We start from the raw sequence: 14834 nt of genomic DNA, 5'->3' as shown, positions 1-14834 counted from the left end.
ATAGCCAAAGAAAGCTTATCCCTACAAAATCATATAGTTAGGCCATGCTTCATTTTCATTACACAAAATACTCCCATCATGTACAACCCCGATGACGAGCCGAGCAATTGGTTCATACTTTTTAACGCGCTTCAGCATTTTCAACTCTTACGCAATACATGAGCGCAAGCCATGGACATAGCACTATGGTGGTATATGGTGGTGGTTGTGAGGACAAAAAGGGAGAAGATAGTTTCACATCAACTAGGCGTATCAACGGGCTATGGAGATGCCCATCAATAGATATCAATGTGAGTGAGTAGGGATTGCCATGCAACGGATGCACTAGAGCTATAAATGTATGAAAGCTTAACAAAAGAAACTAAGTGGGTGTGCATCCAACTTGCTTGCTCACAAATACCTAGGGCATTTTGAGGAAGCCCATCATTGGAATATACAAGCCAAGTTCTATAATCAAAAATTCCCACTGGTATATGAAAGTGACAACACAAGAGACTCTCTATCATGAAGATCATGGTGCTATTTCAAAGCACAAGTGTGGAAAAAGAGATAGTAGCATTGTCCCTTCTCTCTTTTTCTCTCATTTTCTTATTTGGCCTTTCTCTTTTTTTTGGCCTTTCCTTTTTTTATTTGGTGGGCTCTTTGGCCTCTTTTTTTTCTTTTTTTATTTAAAGTCCGAAGTCTCATCCCAACTTGTGGGGGAATCATAGTCTTCTTCATCCTTTCCTCACTTGGGACAATGCTCTAATAATGAATATCATCACACTTTTATTAATTTACAACTCGAGAATTACAACTCAACACTTAGAACAAAATATGACTCTATATGAATGCCTCCGGCGGTGTACTGGGATATGCAATGAATCAAGAGTGACATGTATAAAAATAAATGAAGGTGGCCTTGCCACAAGTACGATGTCAACTACATGATCATGCAAAAAGCAATATGACAATGATGGAGCGTGTCATAATAAAGGAACGGTGGAAAGTTGCATGGCAATATATCTCGGAATGGCTACGGAAATGCCATAATAGGTAGGTATGGTGGCTGTTTTGAGGAAGGTAAATAATGGGTGCATGATACCGGCGAAAGTTGCGCGGCACAATAGAGGCTAGCAAAGTGGAAGGGTGAGTGTGTGTATATCCATGGACTCACATTAGTCACAAAGAATTCATATACTTATTGCAAAAGTCTACTTAGCCCTCGAAGCAAAGTACTACTACGCATGCCCTGATACTTCTCCAACGTATCTATAATTTATGAAGCATTCATGCTATTTTATTATCTGTTTTGTATTTTTATTGGCTTTATTATACACTTTTATATCACTTTTGGGACTAACCTATTAACCGGAGGCCCAGCCCATATTGCTGTTTTGTTTCCTGTTTCAGTATTTCGAAGAAAAGGAATATCAAATGGAGTCCAAACGGAATGAAACCTTCGGGAGCGTTATTTTTGGAACGGATATTATCCAGGAGACTTGTAGTTGAAGCAAAGGAAGCTTCGAGGTGGCCACGAGGGTGGGGGGCGCGCCCACCCCCCTGGGTGCGCCCCCTGTCTCGTGGGCCCCTCGAGGCTCCCCCGACCGACTTCTTTCGCCTATATATTCCCATATACCCTAAAACATCGAAGAACGAGATAGATTGGGAGTTCCGCTGCTGGAGGCCTCTGTAGCCACCAAAAACCTCTCGGGATCCCCTTCCAGCACCCTGCCGGAGGGGGGATCCCTCACCGGTGGCCATCTTCATCATCCCGGCACCCTCCATGACGAGGTGGGAGTAGTTCACCCTCGGGGCTGAGGGTATGTACCAGTAGCTATGTGTTTGATCTCTGTCTCTCTCGTGTTCTCTCTACGGAACGATCTTGATGTATCGTGAGCTTTGCTATTATAGTTGGATCTTATGATGTTTCTTCCCCTCTACTCTCTTGTAATGGATTGAGTTTTCCTCTTGAAGTTATCTTATCGGATTGAGTCTTTAAGGATTCGAGAACACTTGATGTATGTCTTGCCGTGCTTATCTGTGGTGGCAATGGGATATCACGTGATCCACTTGATGTATGTTTTGGTGATCAACTTGCGGGTTCCGCCCATGAACCTATGCATAGGGGTTGGCACACGTTTTCGTCTTGACTCTTCGGTAGAAACTTTGGGGCACTCTTTGAAGTACTTTGTGTTGGTTGAATAGATGAATCTGAGATTGTGTGATGCATATCGTATAATCATGCCCACGGATACTTGAGGTGACAATGGAGTATCTAGGTGACATTAGGGTTTTGGTTGATTTGTGTCTTAAGGTGTTATTCTAGTACGAACTCTATGATAGATCGAACGGAAATAATAGCTTCGTGTTATTTTACAACGGACTCTTTAATAGATCGAGCAGAAAGGATAATTTTGAGGTGGTTTCGTACCCTACCATAATCTCTTCGTTTGTTCTCTGCTATTAGTGGCTTTGGAGTGACTCTTTGTTGCATGTTGAGGGATTGTTATATGATCTATCTATGTTATTATTGTTGAGAGAACTTGCACTAGTGAAAGTATAAACCCTATGCCTTGTTTCCTATCATTGCAATACCGTTTACGCTCACTTTTTTCATTAGTTACCTTGCTTTTTTTATATTTTTTCAGCTTACAAAAACCTATATCTACCATCCATATTGCACTTGTATCACCATCTCTTCGCCGAATTAGTGCACCTATACAATTTACCATTGTATTGGGTGTGTTGGGGACACAAGAGACTCTTTGTTATTTGGTTGAAGGGTTGTTTGAGAGAGACCATCTTCATCCTACGCCTCCCACGGATTGATAAACCTTAGGTCATCCACTTGAGGGAAATTTGCTACTGTCCTACAAACCTCTGCACTTGGAGGCCCAACAATGTCTACAAGAAGAAGGTTGTGTAGTAGACATCAAGCTCTTTTCTGGCGCTGTTGCCGGGGAGGCTAGGTAAGCGGCACTCACACCCCGTCAACTAAGCTCTTTTCTGGCGCCGTTGCCGGGGAGGTGAGTGCTTGAAGGTATATCTTTAGATCTTGCAATCGAGTCTTTTAATTTCTTGTTTTATCACTAGTTTAGTCTATAAAAGAAAACTACAAAAAAATGGAATTAAGTGTGTCTCATATGCTTCATCTTTTTAATATCTTTCGTAAGTATGATGAAAAGGAAAATTGTGCTCCAGAGCTAGAAGAAGAAGTCTATAAATTTTTTGATACTAAATCTTTGAATGATGAGCATGATTGCAATGTTGTTAGTATGAATTCCTTGAATATCCATGATGCTAATGATATGCAAAGCCACAAGCTTGGGGATGCTATGTTTGATGAAGATGATATGTTTAGTCCCCCAAGTTTTGATGAGAATATTTATTATGATGAAAGCATGCCTCCTATTTATGATGATTATATTGATGAAAGTGGATTTGGAGAGGTCATGACTTTATTTAGTGATGATTCCACTATTTCGGAAGAGGTTCCAATTGATTATGAGAACAAAGTTGCTATCTATGATGATTATTGTGATTACTTCTATGCTATTAGGAATAATGATAACCATGAAACTTGTCATCATGATTTTAGTTTTCAATTGGATTATGCCTCACATGATAATTATTTTGTTGAGTTTGCTCCCACTACTATTCATGAGAAGAAATTTTCTTATGTGGAGAGTAGTAAATTTTCTATGCTTGTAGATCTTGAAAAGAATGCTTTATGTGCTGGTTATATTGTTGAATTCATTCATTATGTTAGTGAAAATTATTATGAGGGAGAAACATATGCTTCTAGGAATTGCAATAATATCAAGTTTCCTCTCTATGTGCTTCAAGTTTTGAACTTATGCTTGTTTTGCCTTCCCATGCTAGTTGATTATTGTTCCCATAAATTGTTTGCTCACAAAATCCCTATGCATAGGAAGTGGGTTAGACTTAAATGTGCTAGTCATATGCTCATGATGCTCCCGTTATGTTTCAATTCTTATCTTTTATGTGAGCATCATTGTCATCATCATACCTAGCTAGAAAGGCATTAAAGAAAAGCGCTTGTTGGGAGACAACCTAATATTTATCCTTACTGTTTTTGTGTGTTCACATTATTATGCTACTGTAGTAATCATGTTTTATAGGTTTTGTCTCAATAAAGTGCCAAGACCTTTAGGATAGCTTACGGTGATAGTTGTGTTGATCCTGCTGAAAATCAGAAACTTTTGCACCCAGTAAATTAGTTTTGTTAATTCACAAAAACGTGCTCTTGATCTTATTCTTTTTGCTATGGATTGGTACATGGATTGCTTAGGACTTCCTACTTTGGTAGAATATTTGGAGTTCCAGAAGTATACGTTTGATACAGATTACTAATGACTGTTCTGTTTTTGACAGATTCTGTTTTCTATATGTTGTTTACTTATTTTGATGAATCTATGAGTAGTATCGGAGTGTATGAACCATAGAGAAGTTAGAATACAGTAGATATTACACCAATATGAATTTAGAATGAGTTCATTACAGTACCTAAGTGGTGGTTTTATTTTCTTATACTAACGGAGCTTACGAGTTTTCTGTTGAGTTTTCTGTTGTGAAGTTTTCATGTTTTGGGTAAAAATTTGATGGACTATGGAATAAAGAGTGGCAAGAGCCTAAGCTTGGGGATTCCCAAGGCACCCCAAGGTAATATTAAAGTACAACCAAGAGCCTAAGCTTGGGGATGCCCCGGAAGGCATCCCCTCTTTCGTCTTCATCTATCCGTAACTTTATTTGGAGCTATATTTTTATTCACCACATGATATGTGTTTTGCTTGGAGCGTCATTTTATTTTGTTAGTATTTGCTTACTGTTATTTAGAATAATTTTTTGCATCTATAGTTTCAATAAAAATGTCAAGGATAGCCTTTACCATGCTTATTTTGCTAGTATACATGTTGCTGTTTGAAAACATAAAGTTTACCGCTGTTGCAAAAATTCCCTAGAAAAGCCAGAGAATGGTATAATGTTGAAACTTTTTGCATAATGAGCTCTGATAAATCTTCTACAGTGAGATATTTTTCTCATAATTTTTGGATTTAGGGATGTATTGATACTCTTGCATTCTTTACAGACTATACTGTTTTGGCAGATTGTTGTTATGTTTGCATTGTTTAATGATTCTATTTGAGGATAGGAGTATTAAATATGCAGAGGCATTTAGTATGAAATGTTGATTAATAATTGTAGTGATTTGTTACAGTAGAAAATGATAAGGTTTTTGCATTGGTTTATACTAACTTATCTCATGAGTTCTTGTTGAGTTTGTGTGGATGAAGCTTTCGAGATTTAGGAAACCGAGGTATAAGAGGAATTAAGGAGACACAAAAGCTCAAGCTTGGGGATGCCCAAGGCACCCCAAGATAATATTTTCTAGAAGTCTCAAGCATCTAAGCTTGGGGATGCCCGTTAGGCATCCCACCTTTCTTCTTCAACAACTATCGGTTAGTATCGGTTAAGCCTAAGTTTTTGCTTCTTCACATGAGTTGTGCTATCCTTGCAATGTCCTTTTATTTTGTTTTGTTTGATGTTTGAATAAAATACCTAGATATGAAATTCTTAAATGAGAGAGAGTCTTCACATAGTTACATAATTATTTAGCTACTCATTGATCTTCGCTTATATCTTTTTGGAGTAGTTTGTCATTTACTCGTGTGCTTCACTTATATCCTTTGAGTAAATGGTTGAATGAGTTGATTGTCATAAATCTGAATTTATATATGTCTCATTTGCTTATCCCATGGGCAGTAATGACTTCACATCTAAGAAGTAGAGGTTGTAAATTTATTGAAGGTTAGCAAGCATTGTATTGGTCATTTGAACAATTCATGAAAGAATATTAAAGGAAGAGAAATTTCACATATAAATATACTATCTTGGACATCTTTTATAATTGTGTGCACTCATTAAAGTATGACATGCTAAAGAGTTGATGTTGGACAAGGAAGATGACGTAATGGGTTATGTTTTCTCACATCTCAGTTAAAGTATATTGTCATGGATCATTCAAACATGTTGAGCTTGCCTTTCCCCCTCATGCTAGCCAAATTCCTTGCACCAAGTAGAGATACTACCTGTGCTTCCAAATATCCTTAAACCTAGTTTTGCCATGAGAGTCCACTATACCTACCTATGGATTGAGTAAGATCCTTCAAGTAAGTTGTCATAGGTGCAAGCAATAAAAATTGCTCTCTAAATATGTATGATCTATTAGTGTGAAGAAAATAAGCTTTATACGATCTTGTTATGGAAGCAATAAAAGCGACGGACTGTATAATAAAGGTCCATATACAAGTGGCAATATAAAGTGACGTTCTTTTGCATTATGATTTTGTGCATCCAACCATAAAAGCGCATGACAACCTCTGCTTCCCTCTGCGAAGGGCCTATCTTTTACTTTATGCCTTTTACTTTATGCAAGAGTCAAGGTGATCTTCACCTTTCCCTTTTTCATTTTATCCTTTGGCAAGCACCTCATGTTGGAAAGATCCTGGGCTAGACTATTCTATTACCGGTAACAGAATATTATTATGTTACCATCTGCCCCTATATACGCATGGATCTAGACAAACCACCGCCGTGGACCGAACCTTATCTACCTAGACGCTCAGCCACTCCATCCCTACCCACGCGCTGTCGGCGCCGACCGCCGCCCATCCCTACCCGCGCGTTGCCGGCGCCGGACCCCCGCCCCTCACTACCCGCACGCTGCCGGCGCCGGACCCCCGCCCCTCACTACCCGCGCGCTACCGCCACTGGCTGGCCGCCCCTGCCTAGCCACGCGCTACCGCCGCCAGCCCCTCCCTACCCACGCGCTACCGCCACCATCCTCTGCGATGCCGCCACGTCTGTCGTCGTCCTCCGTCGCCTAGCCAGCCTCCTCCTTCCGGGTCGCCGGCGACCTCTCCAGCTTGCCACCGCAACCTTCCCCTCCCCCTGGCGCGCCGCGGGGACCTCCCCTTCATCTAGCGCGTGGCTGTGTCAACTTGCTCGAGCTCCGCCGCCCGCCTCCCGACCTCCATCAGTCAACTGCCACCGAACTGACGCCCCCTTCTCCCAGGAATCACCGCCGTCGGTACTTGCTTCATGCGCGCCGCTGCCGCCCAGGGACCCAACGCGCCGCCGCTCCTCTGATTCTGCTCCCCGACTCTGCTTGCAATTCTTCCGCCGACACCAATGGTCAGCACCCCAACCTTCCTTTTTCTCTCGATCTCACTTCGTTGCTGCTCTGCATGAAGCAAAACAAATGTGTTTTATAGGATTTGCTATATATGCGTACACCTTTGTAGGTTTTTTCTATTCAAATTTTGCTAGCAAAACAAGATTTCTAACAGTTCAAAATAAATAGTGAATTCAGTTAGCTGATGGGAAATAAATCAACTATATGTGTGCACACTGCACTGGCAATTCCATAGAAAAAATCCAGCAGTTTGCTAAACAAAAAATTCACACACATGGCTCTGGAAAATCATTGATCAGGTAAAGTTCAGTTCAGACCACACTACCTGGGCATATTATAGATAATGTTTGCAATGTCCTAAATTCTCCCACTCCCTGGAAACAAAGTAGCAGAAAAGGATGTGAAAAGGTGTAAAGTTCAATTCATCTGCATGCATAAGTCCGAAGATCGTCGTAGAGAGAGTTCAAGTGTGGCTTCGTGAAAAGATGTGGGTTTCTATTTGTAATTTGGCAGAAGCTGTACTTGATTTTGTGGAGCTTTATTGAAAAATTATGTTTTTGGACATGTACTCTCGTTTGATATCACAAATAGGAGCACAAAACCAGAGGAGCAACTTGAGCTGATGCTGCCACTACTTTTCACTTGTGCCTTGATGCTGCTTAATTCCATCTTGTGCTTATTCTGTGCACAACTTAATGCTCTATAGGTGCTTGTCAAAATGCGTATGGGAACCAAATATTTTTCTGCTTTTTTTGGTATAACCGTGCAAAAATGAATTAGCTTTTTTGACAGCTACAGGTCACAATGCCTGAAATTCTTATATGATTGCATCAGTTCAGACTCGAGGATACAATAAGTTCGGAGTTCAAGTTTCAAAATTCTGCAAGTTTGGATATATCATCTAGATAAGTTCAACGAAAAATTGTGCAAGTTCGGTGCGTGTGCTGCTACAAATCTAAATTCATATACAATCCATCTAGAAGAGAATATTTGGTAAGTACAATTTTATACCCGAAACAGAAAGTGTAACATAGGGGAGGGAATGAAGTGAAGCTTGGTCTCAATTGATTTGAGACATGCATTTTTTTAGTATCAGCACCTTGGCTACCCATTCAAGTAATCACAAAGACAATCATGGACGAGAACGGGCCTACAGCAGCTATGGTTTTAGTCAAGTGTTTCAAAAATGCACAATACTACTTTGTATGCTTCACTCTTTGTTGTGGGAAGGTGACTAAAGTTCCATATTGCAATTTCACTAGACTATCCGGATTTCATTTAGTGTTCAAAATTAAATACTTTCTTGTCCAGTCATACTAGTACTAATGAATATCAAGTTGACGTTGTGCTCGGCCATAGGCCTGCCCTTTCTCTCTCCCTTTGGTTCGAGGAGCAGCAACTGCTGGCCTGCAGTGCCGCCATCTGAAGACAGGGGAGATGGCCATAATTCCCTTATGGTAATTATGCAGGTGTGGAACCTTCCGAGCGCACGACAGCCTTGTCCGTCCAAGTTGAGTACTGGGCGTCGTCCGAGTAGAGCACCGCGCCTCGTCCAAGTTCCCATCTAATGTTGAATAATATACCGTTGAGTGCTATTGACGGTCAGTTAATTCTTCCTTTCATGCCGCACATGTGAACTGAAAACTATAGAAAAGAGAGTTTAGTATGTTTTGGAGAGCTTAATTTCCCAAGTGGCAAATTTGATCTGTACCAGTAAGTACATGATTAATATTTTATAATATGTGTGGTTCCAGTAAGAACATGAGTACTATTTAGCATGTTTGATTGCTTCTGAATAATGAAAATGTGTGTGTACTGATGCATTTCAAAAATTGGGATGTGTGTTCTCAGGAAAAAAACATTTTCTGGTTATTGGTGCTGCTGGATAACTGTCATAGTTTGTCGCCAGCAAAGTTCTTGATCTTGGCTTATACCAGTTTCTCCGTGACATCAAATTGAAAACAGACAAAAAATTCTCAAGTAATGTAATCTGTAGCAAAACATAGGAATTTTTTTTATCGAAATGTTGCACAAGTAGTGTTCCATTTATCTTTCTCTCATGCCTGCCCTTTTGATCTTATAGGAATTGAGGCTTCGCCAAGGAACAAGACTGGTAACTAGCGCAAAGGAGACTATGTCGAGAGGTGGCACTGCTAGACTTGCTGATGTGTAGTTATGGCATAAAAAAGATGAAAAAATGGTATCTTCTATGATTCCATAAGGTGCACGTAGCAAATCTTCCCATGTGGATCAGTACAACTTATGTATGGCCTTTAGTTCACAAATCTTATAGTAATCTTTGTAGTACTCTTCATAACACTTCGTTCCATGTGGATCACTACAACTTACAAGGCTAGTTTCCTGGGAGATGTACTCTTTGTGAATTTCTTTGTATTTTCGTAAGCTAATGGTATCATGTTTTGTTTAAAAATGTAGGCAAGTACATGGTAGAAAAAACATAAGTTCACAAATAAAAAGTTTCACAGTTACAGAAAACCATTTTTTTGGAAATTTAGAAAAGAAATGAATGTCAAGCATTAAGAGAAGAATTGACGAGGTTTGAGGTGCAAAGAATCTAGAAAGTTCAAAGATAAAAAAGTGAAAAGTTCGGAATCACGAAAAGAAGAGGTTCCGGAAAAAGAGAACATTATGAAAACTTCAAACAATATAAAGTTCATCAAGAAAAAGTTCAAGTTGCAAATAGTGACATTTCCAAAACTTTGTTGCAAAAAAGTTCGTAAAACAAACATAGCATTTTATTTTGTTTAAATCCAATTACCTCTACTAGATAAGCTATTAAAGTTCGGAGCTAGCAACATCATTAGTTCGAACAGGAAACCAAATTTTAAAAAAAAACAAAAAAGGTTGACTTCTATAAGTTCAATATTTTAATTAAAATTATTGATCAGTACAAGTTAAAAACGATAGTCCATTCGGAATAAAAGAAATGACAGAAATTCAAATTGTAAAAGTTCAAGCAAAAGGAAACCCCATGCAATTCAAATGGTAAAAGTACAATTCATAAAATAAGAGAAATCCAGAACATCATTGTAAAAAAATGTTTAGTTCAAAAAAAAAGAATAAATAAACATTTTCCTGTTGAAAAAAATATTATTCAGTTCGATGATATAAACCATGCAAGTACAGGGCCAACGATATAATAACATTCAGTTCAACAATATAAACCATGCAAGTATAGGGGCGACGATACACTAAACCATTCAAAACTAGAAAGATAGATAAGTCCAAAACCCACACAGGAAAAAATTCACCTACGAAAGAAAATGTGGCACTTCCACATGAAGTTAATAAACAAGGGTTAGAAAAAAAGCATGTTTATATGAAAAGAAAGTGCTCAGAACTTCAAATACTCTCCATGTGAACGTTCATACACTATTTCAAAAAGAGAGTGCACATTTTACTGGGAAAACACTTTGGTAAGTTCTAGGACAGAAAAAACAGAAGTTCAAAATCAACAAAATAGTTGTGAGGAAAACAAAGTAAAAGTCTGGTATGTGAAAAGCACGCTTAGTACAAACCCCATACGAAGATCAGTTCGAGTACTCTGTTTTCGGGACGGAAAAAACAACACGACCGGTCTCACCTTATTCAACACTACTCTATAAAAAATACCTCAGTAGAAACATACACATAGATCAGTACGGGTACTCTATTTTTTTGACGGAAAACATGTCAGGACCCCGACTCAATGTCACATCGATCTAGCCTGTAACACCTCATATCACTTTGCGGCCTCACGCACGATATTCCCACGGGTGTCGCCTTACCTTTGCCCGGGACCGTTTGCGCCTTTTGGCTCACGTATATGATGATGTCTCTAGCATCCATATGATAAGGAGCCCGGGCTGACATGACTAGTCGTAAACCCAGAGTGGCACAGACTTACAGGGACAGGCATCCATGACCCAGCATCGAACGTGTCGGTCATCAGCAAGTGGGTCCGGGCTGTAGCACTGGGCTAGCAGGACTCCGGTAAACCGGGCTGTAGCGGGCTAACAGGGCTCCGGTACTCAATGCGTGACATTTCCCCGAAGGGACAGACACAGGAACGAAGAAGGACACATGTCGGCCAGCCTAAGTGTTCCGGAGCAGTAGCAAGATACCATGGCTCAATGGAAACACTAGGAGACATTTCCCGGTAAGAGAGGCTACTAAAGACAAACAACTAGATAGTCAGATCCCACACATACCAAGCATTTCAATCATACACACAATATGCTCGATATGTGCAAATACAACAAGGCATCACAACATGACTCTACGACACAAGTACTTTATTTAAAGGCTCAGAGAGCCATACATAACATACATACAACTACGGGTCACACGACCCACATTCAAGTCATACAGTCATACAAACCAGCAGCGGAAGTAACTTGTCTGAGTACAGACAACTAGTAAAATAAAAGAGGCTTGGAAAGCCTAGCTATACTACGTGGACCTTCACAAGCTCAGGATTACCACCTGGGCCTCAGTCTACTCATCGATGTCAACGTCTATGAAGAACCCATCAGAAGGGGTTGCAGTGTCTTCTGTAAAATGTAAATTATAGCAACATGAGTACAAAGGTACCCAGCAAGACTTACGTCAGATCCTACATACATGCACATTATCAAGAAGGGTTGGTGGAGTTATTGCAGCAAGCCAGCTTTGACTCTTGGCTAAGCTATCCTACGAGACTCCAACTTGAAATGGTTTCGCGCACACGAGTCCACTACTCACCACTTCAATACACCACCGAGGATCCACCTCCATCATCCTACGGAAAAGCCATCCTCGGCACTCACGCTTATCTTGAGATTTTTAGTAGTATCCATTCACTTGTCTATGAACTGTATAAGCAACCAAGTAGTCCTTTACCGCGGACGCGGCTATTCGAATAGATCATGTTAACCCTGCAGGGGTGTACTTCTTCATACATGTTTCCACCACTTAGCGTCTGCACACGACATGTGCTCGGCAGACTTCAAGCGAAAGCCGACGTGGGTGTAGACCACGACCTACCTAAACACCTAAGTCTCTAGTCCAGGTTTATCACCTATCCAGGTTCCATCCGCAGGGAGTCCGGCCGAGGTTTCCCATACGGCCCCGAACGATGTGTACAGGGTTCCCGAGATACCTAACGGGTATTCGATACACCGTGCCACGTACCTACCGCATCACAGCCCACCCCGCGGGTCAGCGCTGTCCATGGCCTCCAGTAAGCTACAAACACCAGAAACTACTTGCAACTCCTGGACAGAGGACTAGGGTGAATAAGAAGTCGAGCGGGGTCATATTTCAGGGCCCAATGCATGGTAGTAGCTGAATCTTAAATCACGCATACAGATCTCAGTTCTTAAGGTCGGCTTCAATGAAACAACCCACCATGTACTCCTACATGGCCTCTCATCGATACCTTTACCAAATCGTGTTCACCACATCACTCTCATTACCGACATGATCATTTCACTCTAGCCCATCACCCAGATGAACCAGACCTGACACGACTCTAAGCATAGCAGGCATAGCAAGGTAGGAACAACACATACATATGGCTCAATCAATTCCTACACATGCTAGTGGGTTTCATCTAATTACTGTGGCAATGACAGGTCATGCAGAGGAAATGGGTTCAACTACCGTAGCACACAGCAGTTTGAAACGCGTTGTCTTAATGCAGTAAAAGAGAGCAAGAGCGAGAACATGGGATTGTATCGATATGATCAAATGGTTGGTTGCTTGCCTGATGGATCGATGCACGGATACGGTTCTTCGCTAGGGTAATCACGGTACTCCTCGGAGGCAGAACCTGCCGCAAAGAACACCGATACACAACCATCACCAAACAATGTGCGACAATATGATGCAGGCATGAAACATGGCAATATGAGTGTGTTGGGCTAATGCAACTAAAACCAGATGGGTTTGAATCAATTTGAACCAAAGATTCAAATTTCAAACTCATAAATGGCCCTTTAAAGTGTTTTATCTTGTTCTGCACTAAACCTCAAGTTAGTTTGTTTAAACATTCATGAAACTAGTACAGATGGATAGATTGGGATTTTCTGATCATTTTTCATATATAATTTGTTTGATTTGGAGCTAAGGTTGAATTTATATGAATTTTTGAAGTTTGCAACAATTTTTGGAATTTATAAATCATTTTAGATTTATTTTAATTTCAGAAAAGGTTTACTGCGCCAGCATGAGGTCATGCTGACCTCAGCAAGTCAACAGACCCGGTCCAGGTCAAACCTGACGCGTGGGTCCAGGGTGTCAGTGGATAATTAACTAATTTAATTTAGTTTAAACTAATCTGGATAATTACCAGAAGGGGGCCCCACCTGTCATTGACTCAACAGAGTCAACCAGGGCCCACCCGTGGTCAAAGTCAAAATGGCTGCACCGGCGTTTAGCCGCCGGCGAGCCCGATGCGGCGGCGGAAGTGGTTTTGGCCATTCCGGCCACCAAATGGGTCGCGGAGGGCATCGGGGTGGAGCTGAGGACGAGCCGCGGCTCTTGGTGGAGTCAGTTGGGGTCGGGGTGGCCGGAGTTGACGCCGGCGACGACCTAGGCGGTCACCGGAGTTCGGGTGAAGGCGAACTCGGGGCTAGGGTGTGCGGTGAGGTGCGGGAAGTGCACGGTTGGACTCAACGCAACGTGGTGAGTGTGTTGGACACCATGAGTTGGCCGGAGGATGGCCGGGAGCACGTCGGCGACGAGATCCGCGGCGGTGCGTGCGGGTGATCTTTGTGCGGTGGCTACACGGCTCGGGGGCGAGAGAGGAAGGGTAGGAGGGATAGCTAGGCTCACAGAGCACCCGTAGAGGCCATCGGCGGGGTCGGGGACGAGCTGATGCGGCAACGGCGTTGAAGGGGATCTCCGGCGACGGCGAACTCGGGCGAGGTCGGTGCGGTGGACTCGGGCCTCACGAGCACGCGGGGCTCGGTTAGCTCGACGAAGTGGACGGCGGCGGAGCTCCTGCACACCACGAGACGGAGCACGGGCGGCGGGGAGCGCGGCTACGACGATGGAGCGGCGGCGGTGGCGTCGGCCATGGCTGGGAAGCGCGAGGGGGAGGAGCTGGAGAGGAGAGGGGGTGTCTGGGGGGTTCGGGGGAGTGAGAGGGGTCGATCCACGTTGTTAGCCGGGTGAGTGGAGCGGCGAGGCGGCGAGCAGGTGCATGGCACCCATGCGGTGCTCGCCGTCGAGCACCTTGCCTGCCTGCCTGGCCGGCAAGCAGCTCGCTGGCGCGGTGCTGGGCTGGGCCGGCAGGTGGGCCGGGTTGCAGGCGCCAGGTAAGTCCTTCCTTTCTATTTTTTTTCTTTTTCTATTTTTCTGCAACTTTGTTGAATTATTAAAAATACTTAGGCAACTCCTAAAATCACCAAACTGCTCCTGGTCCATAGTTGGATTATTTCCAACATGAAACATTTTAGTTTGGAGATATTTGAGCATTTGAAATATTTTATAAATTTAAAATGCCCAAATTCAAATAATTATGAATTAACTCAAAGACCTTAGGATGACCTAGAAAACTGTGCATCACTTTTGGCAGAGGTTCTGAACTAGGACAAAAATGATGGACATTTTAGAAGGGCATTTCAGGTTCATTGAAATTATTTTTAGTAAA

The 14834-nt window shown here is 42.0% G+C and overlaps 1 long non-coding RNA gene across 1 annotated transcript; it reads left to right on the top strand.

Annotated features, from left to right (window-relative positions):
• The first annotated feature begins 7111 nt into the window (after positions 1–7111).
• LOC123117736 (uncharacterized) lies at positions 7112–9603 on the top strand. Its single transcript, XR_006457493.1, has 2 exons — positions 7112–7197; positions 9282–9603. It is a non-coding gene; the product is annotated as an uncharacterized lncRNA (long non-coding RNA).
• Positions 9604–14834: the final 5231 nt, after the last annotated feature.

Source organism: Triticum aestivum, chromosome 5B (assembly GCF_018294505.1).
Source record: "Triticum aestivum cultivar Chinese Spring chromosome 5B, IWGSC CS RefSeq v2.1, whole genome shotgun sequence".
NCBI lineage: Eukaryota > Viridiplantae > Streptophyta > Magnoliopsida > Poales > Poaceae > Triticum > Triticum aestivum.
This window is presented reverse-complemented; position numbering and strand designations above follow the sequence as displayed.